The sequence below is a fragment of the Triticum aestivum genome, chromosome 7B, assembly GCF_018294505.1.
Source record: "Triticum aestivum cultivar Chinese Spring chromosome 7B, IWGSC CS RefSeq v2.1, whole genome shotgun sequence".
Lineage (NCBI taxonomy): Eukaryota > Viridiplantae > Streptophyta > Magnoliopsida > Poales > Poaceae > Triticum > Triticum aestivum.
This window is the reverse complement of record NC_057813.1, coordinates 247895268-247912392: the sequence shown is the minus strand read 5'-3', so window position 1 is coordinate 247912392 and position 17125 is coordinate 247895268.

The following is a 17125-nucleotide window of genomic DNA, read 5'->3' as shown; positions in this document are numbered from 1 at the left end:
GCCAAACTCCCATGGCTAAGTGAATGTGTTAAAGCTATATAGTCTGATTGCCTTGTTCGCCGCGCTATCACCTCCTTAATGGACCAAGACGTTGGATCAAGTGTGACTAAGCGCTTTACCGAACACCCCCGCATTATATGCGTGGGGGCTATTGCAACGACTGCAAACTTTCAAGTTATATACATACATAAATGGCCGCACAGGAGGCACTCTAATACTTTCGAGCAAAAACATAAACACAACCTTTATAATCAAAATAGCATTGTTTTTACAATTCAGATACATGTCACTCGAACATGGTACTCTTCGAGCACTGAGCCTCTATTAAATGGGCACCTTCTAGGACTTCTTCAAAATAGTGCTCGGCCGGGTCCTGGCCTCCAGCCGGACCCCGGGTTGCAATAGCGGTGGCCTCCATCCCTTCCCAATATGTTTTAACATGGGCAAGAGCCATCCGTGCACCCTCTATGCACGCCGACCTCTTTACAGCGTCGATATGCGGCACATCACAAAGGAATTGTTGCAAGACAAAATAATTGTCCGGCCTTGGTCACTTCGGCCAAAGATGATCCACGACAGACCTCATGGCAAGCCCGGACAACCTATGGAGCTCAGCCCACTCGGCCATTTGTTCATTTAACAGCAGTGAACACTTTGGAGCACTGAACTGCGACCAGAATAATGTTTCCACCTCATGATCTTTCTGATCTTTGAAATATTCAGTCGCATCAACAACACTCTTTCCCAACTTCAAGTATGCGTCCGCAACACTCCATAATTGATCGAGTGGGGCATACTTCGGATCTCCAAACTTTGTTCGCAACAGAAAGGGCTTCCCAGCCATGATATCTCCGGCTTGACAAAGCTCCTCCCTCGCTGCTCTGATCTCAGAGGGAGTTTCCTTGACTTTTTTGCAAGGCCTTCTTTACGGCAGCCGCTTTCGCTTGGTTTTCCTTTTCAAGGAGCTCATATCGGTCGACGACATCCTTCAGCTCAACAGCCATCTTGGCTATTTTATCTTCCCTCTGGCGATGAGCAGCCTGTTCGGCTTTTAACTCTTCGGCCGCCTTTAGGGCGGCCGCATCACTTCTCTTGGCTTGTTCCTTGGCTCGGGCAAGTTCCGCCCAAAGGGTCTCCATGGCGGCAGCTCCATCTGCAATCACAACATATTATAGAGACTAGCATCATGCTCCTCTTAATATTTGCTGACCACTCGAAAATACATACCCTGTGCCTCGTCAAGCCGCTAGTTCACAAGCGTGATATCGGCATCCGCCACTTCAAGTTGCCGCCTCAATTCGGCAAAATCGGTAGTCCGGATAGCCGCTGGACCTTTAGCTGCATGCACATAAAAGCAGCGTGATCATTACCTAGGATTACGATCCTTTGTTTGCCGCCTCTGGACGGCAACCAGAGTCTCAGGGGCTACTATCTATACAGAGCACACCTAGCGTGTGCGGTACCGTCAAAAATACATATATATTACTTTGCGTACCTCAAAGCCTCTTAGCAGGCTCGTAAAAGCTTCATTCAACCCACTTTTGCGGATGAAATCCTCTCAACCACCGTACCCATTAAGGTACGATGTGCCTCTAAGATAGCTGCTTGCTCCAGAAGACCCATTAGTGTGTCCGGCTGTGTGTCGGACAATCCCAGGCTCTTTCTGTTGCTCTCTTCGGGAGCCGAATACTCCGGACTTCGGGCGGCCGAAGAGTTACCTTCTGTCCTTGGTGGGTCAGGAGGAATCCTCCGTGACGACACCTCGGGGTCGTCCGTCCCATAAGGTGGGGAGGCAGGAGGAGGCATTTCGCTCTCCATCATCTCTAGAAGAATATCCCCCGAAGACGAACTCTTTTGGGAAGGGCTAAGAGCTGAACTGCAAGATATATGTCTCGGTTATTATTCTCAGAGATAAAGCAGGATATATTTAGCAAAGTACTTTTGTTCACTTACATCTTGGTTGAGGGCTGGCCCCCTTGCGGGCGCTATGCGGTGAGGACGCCCTCCGGGGCAGGGCCCCCTGGTGAAGGTTTCTTCCCTCATTTGGAAACCTCGATTTCCAAGTCTTCAGAGGCGGCCCATTTCTTCCCGTGGGGAGAGGGGATTCTAGATTCACCTCCCCGATTATCCTCCTTCATGGAGACATTAATTCCCTCGGTTTGGATGTGTAATGTATGAAGCCCGCTTTCGTCTTCTCTATTTCTCCCTTCATCTTCTCCTGATGGCACTTGATAGGGTGCGCGCTCAAGCATCCTGGTTAGTACAGGATCCGGCGAGCCTTCGAGAACGGGGGCGGAACACCTGATCCTCTCCACCTTTCTTATCCAGTCCTGGCCGAGAGCAATTTTTCAGAATGATGTTGTGACAAACATAAAGACGACATGTTTGGTCGCGGAATTACTTACTTGGGTATCTGGACGGTTGCAGTTGAGACCCGCATCCTCGATGGTGTCCGAACACTTTATTCGTGATCCGAAGAACAATCCATACATCTCTTCGAGTGTCTTGTAGAAGAATTGTTGAATAGTTCACGGTCCTTCAGGATTGAACTCCCACATACGAAAAGATCGACGTTTGCATGGCAGGACCCGACGAACTAGCATTACTTGCATTACCTTGACAAGACTGACATCCCTCTTGAGGAGATCTTGGATGCGGCTTTGCAATGTCAGCACGTCATTAACTGGCCCCCAGTCCAACCCCTTGTTGACCCATGACGCCATTTGAGGCGGAGGGCCCGAGCGGAAGGCAGGGGCAGCGGCCCGCTTTGTACCTCGGGGAGCTGTGATGTAAAACCACTCCCGCTGCCATAAGTCGGACACCTCCGGGAAGGAACCCTTTGGACATAGGGCGTCGGCACCTTTGCTTATTATAGCACCTCTGCACTCTGTGTGTCGCCCATCAATCATATTCGGCTTCACATTGAAGGTCTTGAGCCATAAGCCGAAGTGTGGGGTGATGCAGAGTAAGGCCACACACACGACGATAAACAACGAGATGTGAAGGATGGAATCTGGAGCTAGATCATGGAAATCTAGCCCGTAGTAGAACATGGGCCCCCTAACAAAGGGATCAAGACTAAATCCTAGCCCTCGGAGGAAGTGGGAAACAAATACGACACTCTCATTGGGCTGGGGAGTGGGGATGACCTGCCCTTGACCAGGAAGCCTGTGCGGGATTTCGACGGTCAAATACCTGGCCTTCCTAAGCTTCTTGATGTTCTCCTCTGTGACAGAGGAGGCCATCCACCGACCTTGAAGGTTGGATCCGGACATGATGGAATGTCCGAAGCGCTTAGCCTAAACCTTGGGTGTTGGAACTTGAGGTGGGGGAAGGGAAGGATCGGGCGTGGGAAGAAAAGGACAGGCCTTGGCCCCTTTATAAAGAGGGTGAATATCAAGCGTCCTCTGCGCGGCCGTTTGGAACTTGCCTAAAATCGAGGAGTCATACTAACAAGTGCGGTTTGGTTACCCACACCCATATTGATGAGAATCCCGTGATAAGGGGAACACGATCTCTGCTTCGATAAGACGTGCCGATAAAACCGCCTTGCAACGCGTGCAGTAGTAGGCTGGAAAAAACGGTTTGTAATGACCGGGCTATGGCATGATGTCATGCTATGAAAAGTTGTCAGCAGATTAAATTTGTAGAATATTGTGCTCTCTACGGTGGTATGTGGAACTTATTTTGCAGAGCCGGACACAATCCTCATATTCAAGATCTTCTATGAAATATTCGGATAAGGAACCCTCCTTGCAATGCCGAAGACAATCTGCGCGCTGGACTCATCGTCATTGAAGCCTGGTTCAGGGGCTACTGAGGGAGTCCTAGATTAGAGGGTCCTTAGACAGCCGGACTATATACTTTAGCCGCACTGTTGGACTACGAAGATACAAGATTGAAGACTTTGTCCCGTGTCCGGGTGTGACTCTCCTTTGCGTGGAAGGCAAGCTTGGCAATTCAGATATGTAGATCTCCTTCTCTATAACCGACTCTGTGTAACCCTAGCCCCCTCTGGTGTCTATATAAACCGGAGGGTTTAGTCTGTAGGACAAAAACAATCATAATCATAGGCTAGCTTCTAGGGTTTAGCCTCTACGATCTCGTGGTAGATCAACTCTTGTAATACTCATATCATCAAGATCAATCAAGTAGGAAGTAGGGTATTACCTCCATCGAGAGGGCCCGAACCTGGGTAAACATTGTGTCCCCCGCCTCCTGTTACCATTAGCCTTAGACGCACAGTTCGGGACCCTCTACCTGAGATCCGCCGGTTTTGACACCGATAGCGCCCCCACCCTCGTGGGCCCCTAGTTGCTCCACCGACGTACTTCTTCCTCCTATATATATCCATGTGCCCCGAAAACATCCAGGAGCACCACGAAAAACTATTTCCACTATGGCAACCTTCAGTATCCGCGAGATCCCACCTTGGAGCCTTCACCGGTGCTCCGCCAGAGGGGGGATCGACCATGGTGGGCCTCTACATCATCTCCTAGGCCTCTCCGATGAGTTGTGAGTAGTTTACCACAGACCTTCGGTCCCATAGTTATTAGCTAGATGGCTTATTCTCTCTCTTTGAATCTCAATACAATGTTCTCCTTGATCTTCTTGGAGATCTATTCGATGTAACTCTTTTTGCGGTGTGTTTGTCGAGATCCGATGAATTGTGGGTTTATGATCAAGTTTATCTATGAGAAATATTTGAATCTCCTCTGAATTCTTTTATGTGTGATTAAGTTATCTTTACAAGTCTCTTCGAATTATCAGTTTGGTTTGGCCTACTAGATTGATCTTTCTTGCAATTGGAGAAGTGCCTAGCTTTGGGTTCAATCTTGCAGTGTCCTTTCCCAGTGAAAGTAGGGGCAGCAAGGCACGTATTGTATTGTTGCCATCGAGGATAAAAAGATGGGGTTTATGTCATCTTTCTTAATGCGTTACTTTGTTCTTCATGAACTTAATACTCTAGATGCAGGAAGGAGTCGGTCGATGTGTGGAGTAATAGTAGTAGATGCAGAATCGTTTCGATCTACTTGTCACGGACGTGATGCCTATATACATGATCATGCCTAGATAATCTCATAACTATGCGCTTTTGTATCAAATGCTCGACAGTAATTTGTTCACCCACCGTAATACTTATGCTATCTTGAGAGAAGCCACTAGTGAAACCTATGTCCCCCGGGTCTATCTTTTATCATATAAGTTTTCCATCTACTTTTATTTGCACCTTTTATTTTCCAATCTATAACATAAAAATACCAAAAATATTTATATTATCTTATTATCTCTATCAGATCTCACTTCCACAAGTTACCGTGAAGGGATTGACAACCCCTTTATCGCGTTGTATGTGAGGTTCTTGTTTGTTTGTGTAGGTGCGTGGGACTTTTGAGGAGCCTCCTACTGGATTGATACCTTGGTTCTCAAAAACTGAGGGAAATACTTACGCTACTTTGCTGCATCACCCTTTCCTCTTCAAGGGAAAAACCAACGCATGCTCAAGACGTAGCAATGTTCCAAGAGCTGAAATTGGTATTTCAGGCTCATGACCATGTTGAGAGGTTTTAGACATCTAATAAGATCTTTTCCTACAAGATGGAGAAGAATAGCTTAGCCAGTGAGCATGTGCTCAGAATGTCTGGGTACTTTATTCGCTTGAATCAAGTGGGAGTTAATCTTCCAGATGAGAGAGTGATTGACAGAGTTCTCCAGTCACTATCACCAAGCTACTAGAGCTTCGTGATGAACTATAACATGCAAGGGAAGATGGTCCTGGAGCTGTTTGTCGTGCTTAAGGCCGTGAAGGTAGAAATCGAGAAGGGTCATCAAGGGTTGATGGTTAACAAGACCACTGGTTTCAAGAAGGGCAAGAGCAAGAAGGGAAACTTCATGAATGGCAAGCCGGTTACCGCTCCAGTGAAGAATCCCAAGAACCCAAACCCGAGACAAAGTGCTTCTATTAGGGGAACGGTCACTGGTAGTGGAACTGCCTCAAATACTTGGTAGATAAGAAGGCTAGCAACTTCCACAAAAGTATATTTGATATATGTGTTATTGATGTGCACCTTACTAGTACTCCTAGTAGCACCTGGGTATTAGATATCGGTTCAGTTGCTAATATTAGTAACTCGAAACAAAAGCTACGGAATAAAAGGAGACTAGCTAAGGGCAAGGTGACGATGTGTGTTGGAAGTGTTTCCATGGTTGATGTGATCACCATTGCACGCTCCCTCTACCTTTGGGATTAGTGTTGAACCTAGATACATGTTGTTTGCATTGGTGTCTGCGTTGAACATGAACATGATTAGATCATGTTTATTGTTCATTTAAGTCAGAGAATAATGGTTATTTTGTTTACATGAATAACATCTTCTATGGTCATGCACCCATGTGAATGGTTTACTAAATCTCGGTCATAGTGATACACATGTTCATAACATTTCAAAAGATGTAGAGTTGATAATGATAGTAGCACTTTCTTGTGGCACTGCCGCTTAGGTCATATTGGTGTAAAGCACATGAAGAACTTCCATGTCGATGGACTTTTGGAGTCACTTGATTTTGAATCACTTGACACATGTGAACCATGCCTCATTGGCAAGATGATTAAAACCCCGTTTTTTGGAACAATGGAACGAGTAAGTGACTTGTTGGAAATCGTACATGCTGATGTGTGCGGTCTGATGAGTGTTGACACGTGCGGTGCATATCATTATTTTTTCACCTTCACCGATGAATTGAGTAGATATGGTTACTTAATGAAGCATAAGTCTGAAACGTTTGAAAAGTTCAAGCAATTTCAGAGTGAAGTTGAGAATCATGGTAACAAGAAGATCAAGCTCCTACGATATGATCAAGGGGGGAGTATCTGAGTTATTTGTTTGGCAATCACTTGAGACTAGGTGGAATCGTTTCATAGTTGACGCCACCTGGAACACCATAGCATAATGGTCTGTCCGAATGTCGTAATTCCAATCTATTGGATATGGTGCGATCTATGATGTCGCTTACCGATCTACCGCTATTGTTTTGGGGTTATGCATTAGAGACAAGTACATTCACTTTAAATAGGGTACCATCTATGTCCGTGGAGACGACACCATATGAACTATGCTTGTCGTTTCTTAAGGTTTGGGGTTGCGGTGCTTATGTCGATTGGTTTCAGCCAGAAAAGCTCGAACCCAAAGCGGACAATTGTGTCTTCATAGAATACCCAAAGAAGACAATTGGGTATACCTTCTATCTCAGATCTAAGGGCGAAGTGTTTGTCGCTAAGAACAGGTCCTTTCTCAAGAAAGAGTTTCTCTCGAAAGAATTGAGTGGGTGCTTGGGAGGAAGATAGAACTTGATGAGGTTGTTGAACCTTTACTTCAACCAGAGAGTAGCGCAACACAGAAAGATGTTTCTGTGGCACCTATTTCAGTTGAAGAGAAAGCTAATGATGATGATCATGAAGCTTCAGATCAAGTTACTATCGAACCTCGTAGGTTGACAAGGGTGTGTACAACTTCTGAGTGGTAACTGAGGGAGTCCTGGATTAGCGGGTATCCGGACAGCCGGACTATATACTTTGGTCGGGCTGTTGGACTATGAAGATACAAGACTCAAGACTTCATCCCATGTCCAGATGGGACTCTCCTTTGCGTGGAAGACAAGCTTGGCGATCTGGATATTATATTTCCTTCTTTGTAACCGACTCCATGTAAACCCTAGCCCCCTCCGGTGTCTATATAAACCGGAGGGTTTAGTCCTTAGAGACAAAATCATAATCATCATTGGCTAGCTTCTAGGGTTTAGCCTCTATGATCTCGTGGTAGATCAACTCTTGTAATACTCATATCATCAATATCAATCAAGCAGGAAGTAGGGTTTTACCTCCATCAAGAGGGCCTGAACCTGGGTAAAACATTGTGTCCCTTGCCTCCTGTTACCATCAGCCTTAGACGCACAGATTGGGACCCCCTACCCGAGATCTTCCGATTTTGACAGCGACATTGGTGCTTTCATTGAGAGTTCCTCTGTGTCGTCGCTGCAGGGCCCGATGGCTCCTTCAATCATCAACAATACGGTCCAGGGTGAGACTTTTTCCCCCGGACAGATCTTCGTGTTCGGCGGCTTCGCGCTGCGAGCCAATTCGCTTGGCCATCTGGAGCAAATCGACAGCTATGCCCATGGCCACCAGGTCAGGTTCAGAAACTTGAACTACACGACCGATATCCGCGAAGACTTGATCTTCAATGGATTTGGGCCTGCGCCAAGAGTGCCAAACAGTCACGACGAGCATGGCTTAGACCTGCTATCGGACAACACTCGGGATATCGCACCTGCAGGAGCCCCGGACCTAATTCCAGGGCAGATTGCGTCGTCCCAGGACAGGTGGATGGACCCCGCCCCAGAGGCCGCACACTCATCAGCGGTGGAGCCGAACACAGACTTCACCCTCAAGGAAGCCTGTGATGACGAACCCCCGAACTCATGTCCGGCTGTAGATTCCAGTCCGCGCACCCCCGAGCCCGCTGATTCTGGTTGGGCTCCAGTAATGGAATTTTCCGTTGCGAATATCTTCCAGCACTCGCCCTTTGGCGACATGCTGAACTCATTAAAGTCTCTCTCCTTGTCAGGAGACTCTTGTCCGAACTATGTCCGGCTCGAGGGGGAATAAGGCGACGAAGAAATTCGTTGCCCACCCACCACCCACTTCATAGCCACTGTCGACGACGTAACAGAAATGCTTGACTTCGTCTCTGATGACACCGACGGTATGGACGTTGCCGCAGGAGACGATTCAGAACCACCACCTACGCGGCACTGGACTGCCACCTCATTATACGATATATACATGGTGGATACGCCTAAGGAGGACGATGGCGACAGAACGAAGGATAAAACCCCCGGACAAAGGCCAAAATGACGGCGCAGACGCCGCTCTAAGTCTAGTCACAGTAAAAACAGTGATAATAGTGCTAGAAAGATCGACACCTCAGTCAACTCTGAAGACAACAACGACCATGTGGACCCAGCGATGGAGCAGGATGAGCTAGGTCACGCCGAACACAGCCCGGAGCAGACGCCCGATCACAGTGATCCCGAGGGACTAACTCATCAAACAACCCCGGGACAGGAGCACAGCTCAGACGACGACACATTCATCATCCCGGAAACACGCTTGGAACGAGATAACCTCCACAGAAGGCTTATGGCCACTACGAGAAGTCTAAAGAAGCAGAAGCAAAAGCTTAAAGCCGCACAGGAAAAGCCCAATCGCAGATGGAATAAAGTACTAGACACTAAAGAAAAGTACGATGACGATCGCCAAACAAAGAGCTATCCAAAGCGCAACCTGCTACCAGAATTTGACGACGAGGCCGTTCCACCAAAGAACAATACGGCCAGTAGGCCGAACCATCCACTTCGTAACCGCAATAGAGCAGCTACTGATGCCGCACATGATTTATGTGAGCTCTTGGATAAAAAGGCCGACGCGACCATGTCCATCTATGGGTCTAGAGGACACGCCCCGACGCAGGACTATGATCACCAAAATGATCAGACTGATCGGATACCAGTTCGGAATTAGCACCGGACACAACAACAGCTGGGGCATGCCACAACATGTCCAGATACAGAGGGGCTGCTCACCCTCTGTGCTTTACCGAAGAGGTACTGGACCATGAATTTCCACAGGGTTTTAAACCTGTGAACATAGAGCCATATGACGGAATGACAGACCATGGGGTCTGGATTGAGGATTTCATCCTGCATATCCACATGGCTCGTGGGGATGACCTCCACGCCATTAAATATCTTCCCCTCAAGTTGAAGGGACCAGCTCGACACTGGTTGAAAAGCCTCCCCGAAAATTCAATCGGAAGTTGGGAGGAACTCGAGGATGCCTTCAGGGCCAATTTTCAAGGGACCTATGTCCGACCTACGGATGCGGACGATTTAAGTCTCATAATTCAATAGCCCGGAGAGTCCGCCCGCAAGCTTTGGAACAGATTCCTCACTAAGAAGAATCAAATTACTGACTGCCGGATGCCGAAGCCCTGGCGGCCTTCAAGCACAGTATCCGGGACGAGTGGCTCGCCAGACACCTCGACCAAGAAAAGCCGAGGACAATGGCAGACCTAACAAGCCTTTTGACCCGCTTTTGTGCGGGTGAAGACAGCTGGTTGGCCCGCGGAGGCACCAGCGACCCAAGTACATCCGAAATCAGGGATGGCAACGGGAAGCCACAGCGCAATAAAAACAAACATCGAAACAAGGAAGAAAGTCCGTACAACACTACGGTCAACACCGGATTCAGGGGCTCTTGACCCAGTCAACAAAAGAAGCCACTTAAAGGCGGCAAAGAAGCACCGTCCGGCCTGAACAAAGTCCTGGACAGACTGTTCCAAATCCATGGCACACCCGAAAAACCTGCAAACCACACTCACAGAGAATGCTGGGTCTTTAAGCAGGCCGGCAAATTAAGTGTCGAACACAAGGGAAGAGAAACACCAAGTGAAGACGAGGATGAGCCTTGCTAGCCGAACACCGGGGGACAGAAAAAATTCCCACCAGAGGTAAAAACAGTAAACATGATCCACGCGACTCACATACCCACGAGAAGGCGCGAACGCACACTCAGAGATGCATACGCTATAGAGCTTGTTGCACCCAAACTTAACCACTGGTCGGCCTGCTCGATCACCTTAGATCACAGGGACTACCCGACTAGTATTCGGCACGGAGGATCAGCTGCCTTGGTGCTCGACCCAATAATCAACGGATACCATCTCACTCACGTCCTCATGGATGGCGGCAGTAGTATTGATCTAATATACTAGGACACTGTCCACAGGATGGGGATAGACCCATCCAGAATCAGCTAAAGTAACACCACCTTTGAAGGGGTGATACCAGGCGTCAAAGCCCACTGCAGGGGCTCCTTCGTACTAGAGGTAACATTCGGTTCCCCGGGCAACTCCAGAAGCGAAGAACTACTCTTCACCATCGCCCCCCTCCAAAGCGGCTATCATGCATTGCTTGGGAGAACGGCCTTCGCCCGCTTCAACGCAGTACCGCACTACGCCTACCTTAAACTCAAGATGCCTGGTACACATGGCATCATCACCGTTAACAGAAACACAGAGCGTTCCTTACGCGCGAAAGAATACGCGACGGCTCCAGCAGCCGGACTCTAAGCAGCCTCTAATACCAGAAAGCATGATTGGTCATTAAGACCACGGACACGGTTAGACGAGTCCGGCAGCCCAGATAAACCTTATCTAGGCGCCACACATGTAATCCCATAGAGGACACCAGGGGATATAGACAATTAATAAAGCCCAGTTCTCGGTCTGACCTTATTAACATGCCAATGTCTTACACTTTTACTATCCATTAGTGATAGCCAACTTTTCGCATGCTTACGTCATACTCTTCTACATGAGTTTTTCTTTTTACAGACACCATTCGTGCGACACCCTCCCAGCACACAGCACAACAGGGACAAAGGCGCAGACATGCAGCAGGGCCCCGCTCAAAGGTTTCTCTTTAGATTAAGCTTCTGTGTAAACCTTCTTTATTGTCTCTTGTTGCTTACACATCCCATGGGTACTACACCCACAGAGGATACTACCGTTATTGGCATTTCACCACGACAGACTAATGCACGTACCTGAGAATACAGGGTTCATAATAAAGGGTGTTACTCAGCCCAGTATATATTATAAAGTCCAAATACCTTCGGGAGTGTTTGGCGTCGCGAGTTTGGCCTTATATGCATCAGCTCCGAATCATGTATTTGGTAAAATGTTGGGTTTGCCACCTTACGTTCCGTTCTTATCGGTTAAGGCAGCCAAAGGAGAACTACTGCGATTTTGCCCTGGTTATTCCGGATGAGCACCTCAGTAGAGAAAGCCGAAAACTGATTGTCATGATATAGTGAGAGACTGTTCAACCACTCGAAGACTCATCAGAACCTTTAGGGTTCCTCCGCATTAATGAAGGACCGCTTACCGGTCATGTACACACGCGCCCTGATTCAGATGCACGCCAAGGTACAAGGGGCTACATAGTATCCCCACCATCAAACTTCTATGGCTAAGTGAAAGTGTTAAAGCTATATAGTCCGGTTGCCTAGTTCGACGTGCGATCACCTCCTTAATGGACCAAGACGTTGGATCAAGTGTGATTACGCATATTTTCGCGAACACCCCCGCATTATATGCGTGGGGGCCAAAGCCAACGACTGCTAACTTTCAGAATTGCACATATATAGGGAAAATCCATCCTACCACCCGGTGGTAGTTACCCCAGATATCTCATATACTAGCATGTGGTACTATATATAATATTTTATTATTTTAAATATGTTCATATACTATATCTAAGATATTTCAAAACAAGTTACATGAAAAAATTGCATATGTGCCCATAGTTTTTGTTATATTTATGAAATACGTACATATTTGTACGTAAAAAAGAGCATACTCAAAAAATGGTACATACTACCTAAAAATTTGTATATATATTATCTAATCATTATTATATACTACATACTACATGTACATACTCTCGGTTTCGACAGATACTACATACAACATAGAAAACGCAAGTGGTGGTAACTACCACTGCTTGTAGGAAACATTTGTCATATATATATATATATATATATATATATATATATATATATATATATATATATATACACACACATATATAACAGCCGCACATGAGGCACAATAACACTTTCGGGCGAAAAGTATAAACATAGCCTCCATAATTAAAATAACATTGTTTTTACAATGACACGATTTGTCACTCGAACATGACATTCTTCGAGCACCGAGCCTCTATTAATCGAGCACCTTCTGCTACCTACTCCAAGATGTGCTCGGTCGGATCCTGCCCCCCCGCCGGATTCTGTGTCGCAACGATGGTGGCCTCCATATCTGTCCTATATGCTTTAACGCGGGCAAGAGCCATCCATGCACCCTCTATGCACGCTGACTTCTTCATGGCATCGATCCGTGATACGGCATCAAGGAATTGATGCACTAAACCAAAATAACTGTCCGGCTTAGGCACCTTTGGCCATAGATGGTCTATTAGAGACCACATTGCAAGACCGGACAACCTATGGAGCTCGGCTATAGCAGCCGTCCTCTCACTCAACGGCAATGTGCGCGTTGGAGCGTTGAATTGCGACCAGAACAGCTTTTCCACTTCATTATCTTTGTGATCCTCGAAAAACTTGGCCGCATCAGTCGTACTCTTCGCCAAATCTGCATAGGCATCTGCAGGACTCCAGCGTCGATCCAGAGGAGCATACTTCGGATCTAAAAACTTCATCGGCAACAAATAAGGGTTTCCAGCCCCGATTTCTCTGGCCGGTCGAAGCTCCTCCCGCGCATCCCTAATCTCGGAATGCGTCTCCTTGGACGCATCAAGGGCCTTTTTCGGGTCAGCCGAATTAGCCCTATTATCTTTCTCAAGGAGCTCATACCGGTCGGCGGCATTTTTTTAGCTCTACAGCCATCTCGGCTATCTTGTCTTCGCTTCCGCGACGAGCAGCCTGTTCGGTTCTCAACTCTTCGGCCGCCTTTAGGGCAGCCACATTGCTAGCCCGGGCCTGTTCCTTGGCCAGGGCAAGCTCCGCCCTTAGGGCTTCCACGGCAGCAGCTCTGTCTACAGTCCAAGCACATAACATTAGCATTATGCTCCTCTCAGTTTTTCCTATAACAAATAAGGAAAGCAGAGAACATACCTTGTGACTCGTTAAGCCGCTCGTTCACAAGTGTGATATCGGCATCAATAACTCCAATCTGCCGCCTCGATTCGGCGACTTCAACGGACCGGTCGGCTGCCGGACCCTAGCTACCTGCGCATAAAACACAGTATGATAATTATTCAATGATGTGATCCTCCATTTGCCACCTAGGGTTGGCAACCAGAGTCTCAGGGGCTACTATCCATATGGAGCACACCTAGCGTGTGCGCCATAAATCAAGAATTACGTATTTCGTTTCATACCTCAAAGCCTCTGAGCAGGTTCGTAAAAGCTTCATTCAACCCGCTTGTGGCAGATGAAATCTTCTTAAGCACCGTGCTCATTAATGAATGGTGATCCCCCGAGAGAGCAGCTCGATCTAGAAGGCCCGACAATGTATCCGGCCGGTCTCCGAACTGTGCCGGACCTTTCTTATCGCCCCCCGTGGGAGCCAAATGCTCCGGGCTTAGGGCGGCCGAAGTACTAACTTCTTGCCTCGGTAAATCCGGACTCCTCCGTGACGACACCTCGGGTTCGCCCACCCCATGAGGCAGAGAGGTTGGTGGGGTTTCACTCTATATCATCTCCGGAAGGAGATCCCCCGAAGACGAACTCTGTCGAGAAGAGCTGCTAGTCGGACTGCAAAGAATGGATCCTGGTTATTGTTCTTGTAGGAGGAAGCACTAGCTTTGTATTTACGATCAACTTATAGCTCGGCTGAGGGCTGGCCCATTTGCAGGCATGGCGCGGTGAGGACGCCCTTCGGGGCAGGCCCCCCTGGTGAAGTTTTCTTCCCCTGCCTGGGCGCCTCTGTCTCCAAGTCTTCGGAGGCGGCCCTCTTCTTCCCGCGAGGGGAGGAGACCTTAGATTCCCCTCCTCGACTATCCTCCTCTGGGGAGGTAGCAATTCCCCCGGTTTGGATGTGCAATGTGTGAAGTTCTGATTCTCTGTTCTTCCCTTCGCCTTTCCCCGAGGGCACTTTACTTAGCACGCGACCAAGCATCTTGACTATGGCGAGACTTAGCGAGCCTTCGGGAAGTGGCATCGGACACCTGATTCTCTCCGCCTTGCGGAGCCATTCCTGGCCACGGAGGATTCTCAGAATAATGATTATGATAACTATAAACAAAGTGTTTGGTTTTTGGGTTGCTTACTTGGGTATCTGGGCGATTGCAGCTTAGGCCCGCATCCTCGATGGTGTCCGGACACTTTACTTATGGTCCGAAGAATAATTTACACATTCCTTTGAGCGTCAGGCCGAAGAAGTGCAGAATGGTCCGTGGATCTTTCGGATTGAACTCCCACATCCGGAGAGGCCGGCGTTTGCACGGCAACATCCGTCGGACTAGCATTACCTGAATTATGCTGACAAGGCTAATGTCCCTCTTAAGAAGCTCCCGGATACGGTTCTGCAGTGTTGGTACATCACTAGCAAACCCCCAATCTTGTCCTACATTGGCACATGATGCCAGTTGGGAAGGAGGGCCCGAACAAAAGTCAGGGGCAGCCACCCACTTTGTACCCCTGGGAGCCGTGACATAAAACCACCTCCGCTGCCATAGATCAGACACCTTTGGGAAGGAGCCCTCTGGCCATGGGGCGTCGGTGTTCCTGCTTATTACAGCGCCTCCACGCTCCGTGTGCCGCCCCTCAATCGTCTTCGGCTTTACATTGAAGGTCTTGAGCCATAAGCCGAAGTGCGGAGTGACGTAGAGAAAAGCTTTGCACACAACAATGAACGACGAGATATGGAGGATGGTGTCCAGAGCTAGATCGTGAAAATCTAGCCCGTAATAGAACACGAGCCCTCTCACAAAGGGATTAAGGGAGAAGCCTACTCCGCGGAGGAAGTGAGAAACAATTACGACGCTCTCATTGGGCTCGGGAGTAGGGATGACATGCCCCGAAGCAGGAAGCCTCTGCTTGATGTCGGCAGTTAGATATCTGACCTCCCTAAGCTTCGCAATGTCCTCTTCCGTGACCGAGGAGGCCATCCACTGGCCTTGAAGGTTGGATCCGGACATGATTGAGGATCCGAAGTGCTTGAGCTGGGGCTTTGGGTGTTAGAACTCGAGATGCGAAAAGGCGCAAGAGTGGTGGAAAAGAGGGATAGGCCTCGGCCCCTTTATAAAGGGGGTGAATATCAAGCGTTCTCAGCATGGCCGCCCGAGACTTACCTAAAAACACAGAGTCATACCAACAGACATCGTGGGGACGCACGCACCTGTATTGATGGAAGATCCCGCGATAAGGGGAGCACGATCTCTGCTTTGGCAAGGTGTGCCAATAAAACCGCCTCGCAACGCGTATCGAGGCAGGCCAACAAAGACTGGTTCGTGTTGGGCCGGGCCATGGTGCAGGAGCACGACGTGTAAAAATTGTCAGTATATCAGATTTATGGAATATCGTTCTCTCTATGGTGGTATGTGAAGATCATCTTACAGATCCGGACACGATTTAAGTGTTCAGTAATTACTTTGGAGTATTCGGAGATGGAACCCGCCTTGCAATGCCGAAGACAAAAACTGCGTGCCGGACTCGTCGTCATTGAAGCCTGGTTCAGGGGCTACTGAGGGAGTCCTGGATTAGGGGGTATCCAGACAGCCGAACTATATACTTTGGTCGGACTATTGGACTATGAAGATACAAGACTCAAGACTTCATCCTATGACCGGATGGGACTCTCCTTTGCGTGGAAGACAAGCTTGGCGATCCGGATATTATATTACCTTCTTTGTAACCGACTCCATGTAAACCCTAGCCCCCTCCGGTGTCTATATAAACCGGAGGGTTTAGTCCTTAGAGACAGAATCATAATTATCATAGGCTAGCTTCTAGGGTTTAGCCTCTACGATCTCATGGTAGATCAACTCTTGTAATACTCATATCATCAATATCAATCAAGCAGTAAGTAGGGTTTTACCTCCATCAAGAGGGCCCGAACCTGGGTAAAACATTGTGTCCCTTGCCTCCTGTTACCATCAGCCTTAGACGCACAGATCGGGACCCCCTACCCGAGATCCGCCGGTTTTGTAACCGACAGTAACCCTATCTTAGAAGTCATGTTGTTGGACAACGGTGAACCTACGAGCTATGGAGAAGCAATGGTGGGCCCAGATTCCAACTAATGGCAAGGTGCCATGAAATCCGAGATAGGATCCATGTATGAGAAAAAAAGTATGGACTTTGGTGGACTTGTCCGATGATCGGCAAGCCATTGAGAATAAATGGATCTTTAAGAAGAAGACACACACTGATGGTAATGTCACCATTTATGAAGCTCGACTTGTCTCAAAGAAGTTTCCGACAAGTTCAAGGAGTTGACTGTGATGAGACTCTCTCAATCATAGCAGATCTGAAGTCTGT